Source organism: Pteropus medius, unplaced genomic scaffold (genome assembly GCF_902729225.1).
Source record: "Pteropus medius unplaced genomic scaffold, Ma_sr-lr_union100, whole genome shotgun sequence".
Taxonomy (NCBI): domain Eukaryota; kingdom Metazoa; phylum Chordata; class Mammalia; order Chiroptera; family Pteropodidae; genus Pteropus; species Pteropus medius.
In genome coordinates, this window is record NW_024340849.1 from 4,931,058 (window position 1) to 4,935,662 (window position 4,605).

Genomic DNA, 4,605 nt, shown 5'->3' on the forward strand with positions numbered 1-4,605 from the left:
TTCCACAGGCAAACGCCAGGCACTTCCTACAGTAACTGGAGCTGATAACGCACGTTGAAGAATTACTTAGAAAACCGGGGCGCAGATGAGCAAGAAAGAAACTGAAGACACATGTGTGAGTCAAGGAATCTGACACCACTGCTTCAAGAAGGAATTCTATTTTTCCCCAGAATAAACATTCAAAACACACGTAAACCCCACAGGATTTTTAAATACACATAAACATGCTAATTCCCACACACACACACACACACACACACACACACACACACACACACACACACACACATGCCAAAATATGGTTTATAAGTCAACTTTAGTCTCTCCCGGTCCTTGTAAATTTTTTAACTATTTAGAATTGAGAAATGCATGAAAGTGCCACAAGGGGGCGCTGCTGGTAAAGCATCATCGCCACCGCGGTAAAATGCAAAGAAATAATCTTCCAATTTCCACTCCAGAGGAATATTGAGACAAACTCGGACGAGTCGCAAGAAAGATTTTAAAATAGGAACGTATTCAAGAACATACATCCAGAAATAGAGCATTGCACACAAAAACAGGTATCAAAAGGCAAACAGGAGGGAGCACCTGGGCCTTACTCCCCCTTAGCTAATTTCTCATTACAGTCTTTGCTTCTTTTCAGGAGAGCACTAAACCTGAGATACGTTTACTCTTCATTCTCTTTGGGGGACGATCCACTTTAAAAAAAAACAAAAAAAAAAAAACGCACATCTCAAACGCTGAGTATCCTAGAGGCGACTTGGCCATGTGACCTGCCACCACTGGCCGGCCAGCCTCCCAGCTGCCCAGCGTCTCAGGTCAAAGAGCCGTCTCTCACATGACATTCTCAAAGGCTAAGTAAGAAAACAAAAGCAAACAAACAAAAACCCTTACTCCTGACTGTTTAAAATGCAAATGGAGTTCTGAAATTCTGAGTCAGGCTTTGTTGTGCTCTGAATTAATCCCGCTATTTTTAACGTCTCCTCAGTGGAGTCGGCAGAGAATCCCTGAAACTCGAGGGCTGAAAGTTGTCAGCAGTTTTATTATTTGGCTTAAAATCTTTCCCGTGAGTGACAGACCATACAAAACCAAAGCTTCTCTCACAGTGCCAGGTTTCTGCTTTTTAATAAAAACATTTATCTGATTGACGAGACTTGTGATACCTGGAGGTACGATTATTCTCCAAGAACCATTTTCAATAAGAAGCCCCAAAATTGTTTTCTTCAATCTCGTCAACCTAACCTACTATCCCCAAATCAACTACAATTTAGCTATTTTAGATAATTTCATTTTTTTTTCTGGTTTCTCTGAATGTCAGTGGGTGAAGCATGAATTAAATAATAATAAATTAAGTGACAGGGCCAAGCATGTACTTAGAAGCTAACCAAGGATCAGTTCCCCCCAGTACTTCTAAAACGCTTTCTTTTTTTGTCAGCAGAATACCTATCCCTTTGCCTACACACGAAAACGGCTTTGTCTACAGATGTCCGCTGCCCCTCTGCACACTGTGATGAAGAATTCGGAGAAGCAGCTCCCATTCACGTGCGTCTCACCCCGCCGACACCTGCCGTTCCCTGCTGAGCGTTTCTTTCATGTCTACACTGTGAGAGGCCCGGGGACGCTGGAGATGATGTCTAATGCCTGTTCCTTAAGTACAAACGGCTTAACAAAACTACGCCTCGTGGAACAGTGAGCCACGAGTCTGGAGAGTATGTCATCAAATACTAACACAAAGTGACGGACACGAGGCAGCACAGCACGGGAGAGTGTGGGTTGTGTAGTTAGACAATCATGTGGTGGGGTGAATAGTGTCTCCCGAAAAGACGTGTCGGTGCCCTCACGCACACCCGTGGGCGTGACCCGGTTTGGAAGTAGGGTCTTTGCAGGGGCAGTGAGATGAAGCTTCGTGAACGGGCTCATCCCGGATTGAGACGTGGCCCTAACTCCGATGACCGGTGTCCTTGCAGGAGAGAAGATGGGGAAATTTGGCACAGACACAGCAGAGCAGGCCGTGAGCAGATGGAGTGGACCCCAGGGCTGCCGGTGACTACGAGACACTGGGCAAGAGAAGCCATGGACCAGGCCCCCTCGGTCTCCGAAAGGAACCAGCTCTCCCAACGCGCTGACTTCAGACTCAATGCCTCCAACGCCGTGAGACACCAGATCTATCGTTTTAAGCCGCCCCCGTTGTCATAATTCGTTTCGGCAACCCAAGAAAACTAACGTAAGTGACATGGGTGCCAATCAACCACAGCAGCTGTGTGGCCCGGGGACCCGAAGGCCAACGTCCTCCCCTCTCGAGTTAATATTTATCTGACAGAGACGTTCAGATACGATCCTGACTGCCTCTGATCCCTCTCCACCTCCAACGATCCAAGTGGCCGTGGCCGCGAGACTTCCCACGGTGTGTCTGTTTCCCCAGCATACACGGGGAGGAAGACAGCAGGGACCTCGCAGGGCCCGTGGGAGGGTCACAGGAGAAAGCAGGGCCCGCCAGCGGCGCCCGACAACGGAGGCCCCGCCAGCCCAAGGCGCACGTGCCACCTGCTGTCAGGTGACATCGCAGGACTCCCGTGGAGGGGAAGTTCAGCAAGGCTTGGGATAATCAGGAAACCCTAAGTAAGTGTGACACAGGCCTGGAGCGGTGGTCCCATGTGGGCGGTTGGAGATGGGAGGGGAGAAGCCACCACCTCAGGAACAGAAGCAGAGAGAGAACGGGGTCCGGGACCGCTTGTGAGGTCCTTGAGGGCCCAGTGGGACCGCAGGAAGCAGGCCGGACAGCTGAGCTGAAGTTAAAATTCTCAGGAAATCCCAAGGACAGTTTAGATACGACACACTGACAAACGAGAAGACCTTCAAATCTGTGAGTAAGAAAATAGCGCCTTAGAAAGGGGGCGTTTAAGAAGGAGTCGCCCAATGGGATGGAATAAACCAGCGTTCTTCACAAGTCCTGTGGCGAAGGCCTGGCTTCTTGTGCCCCGTCCGCCCGGGGCTGCTGTAAATGACGGTAAATACGAAAGCAGATTTCTACAACAGGAAATAGAGCATGGCGACAATAGTTAACGATCCTGTTGGTACTTGGGAACGTCGCTAAGAGAGTGGGGCTCAAAACTTCTCATCACAAGCATAAAAATTCTGTCACTCTGTGTGGTGACGGATGTTAACCAGACTTACCGTGGCGATCTTTCCCCAATATGCACAGACGCAGACTCATTATGTCGGATGCCTGAAACCAATATGATGTCCTATGTCAGTGAAACCTAAATGAAAGAGAGAGAGAGGGGTGAAAGCAGAGAATGCGTCAGGGGGCTACTGTCATCTTTAACGAAGCTGAGGATGACGGGAGCAAAAAAGGCCAATGAGGAAAAGAATCAGACGTGGGGGATCTTGAGAAGTAAACTGATGGAGAGAGAAAACGAAGCCACTGCTTACGAAGGCACAGCCGGCTCCCAGGCCTTCGCGCCACTCAGTCAGTAAAGCGGAGTCGCTTACAGAGACGGGAGGACTGGGGGAGAGGGCGATGGGGCGATAAGTTGGAGGGACCTCACTCCGAAGCAGAGGGACGGCACCTCCCGCCCCGCCACGCTCTCCCCCCCGACACAGACGGCCCCCCACATTTGACAAGGGACGAGACAGTCCTTTCTGTACCGCCTTGGTGAGAGTTATTGATTGACTCTATCGACATTGCTACATTAAAATAAATTTCGTGGACTTAAAAGACATATTATTATGACAGAGAAATGATTAGAAAGAAAACTTGGTAAAAAGGAGGAAAAAAAAATTTTTGTAAGTCTCTCCTGGCCACAGGGGGTCAGTATTGCTTCAAAGCAAAATTACTCTAAGTCCCTTTGGGTGTATAAAGGTCTTAAAGAAATGACTACATTTTCTTCTTTAAAAAATGTTAGTTTCAATATATCTGATTTTTAGACTTACTGAGTGACAGATGGTTACAGCATGCTATAAAATACCAACTTGTTAAAAAATTGACTTGCTAAAAATATATATATATATATATACCATGCAAAAATGAACTTGGATCCTCATCGTTCAAAAGCAATAAGAGAAATTAAAGGAGGGGAGAAATTTATTTTCATGTAACGCGTGTATCCTCTCTGATATATATGTATGTGTATGTGCACGTATGTGTATGTGTGTTCGATTCAACTCAGCTCTCAATGCCAAGGAAAAACAAAAACCATGTCTTTAATTACTCACTGTGTAACTGAAGAGGTCAGACATACACTCACGATGCCTTTTGGTAAAAATACGAAACTACAAAATAAACCCTCTTGGATAGACAAGGAAGGGAGAGAGTAGGTTCCGCCGAATGACGTGCATCATCTTCATTCTGAGTGGGAAACTTGACGGGCAAAGGCGCACTAGTGAGACAGAGAGCTGAGATCGTGCAAACAGAGAGGTGAAAAAACTGTTGAGAAAATCCTGCCGGGGTGGTTTCCGGAGCCAGTTTTTGGATACGTTGTGTAATTCTGATTCATCCATGTTGCCCACATTCCACTCTGATCTGAAACATTTGGATATTCATTCATTCATCGCTCTGGACAAAGTAACCGACAAGAAAACACAGATCCCAGGTCTCCTGAAGCC

The 4,605-nt window shown here is 47.1% G+C and overlaps 1 long non-coding RNA gene across 1 annotated transcript; it reads right to left on the minus strand.

Annotated features, from left to right (window-relative positions):
• Positions 1-755: 755 nt before the first annotated feature.
• Positions 756-4,395, minus strand: LOC120584133 (uncharacterized). The gene is made up of 3 exons (XR_005647980.1): positions 4,216-4,395; positions 3,175-3,260; positions 756-3,027 (listed from the first exon to the last, which is right to left on the minus strand). It is a non-coding gene; the product is annotated as an uncharacterized LOC120584133 (long non-coding RNA).
• Between the last annotated feature and the right edge of the window lie 210 nt (positions 4,396-4,605).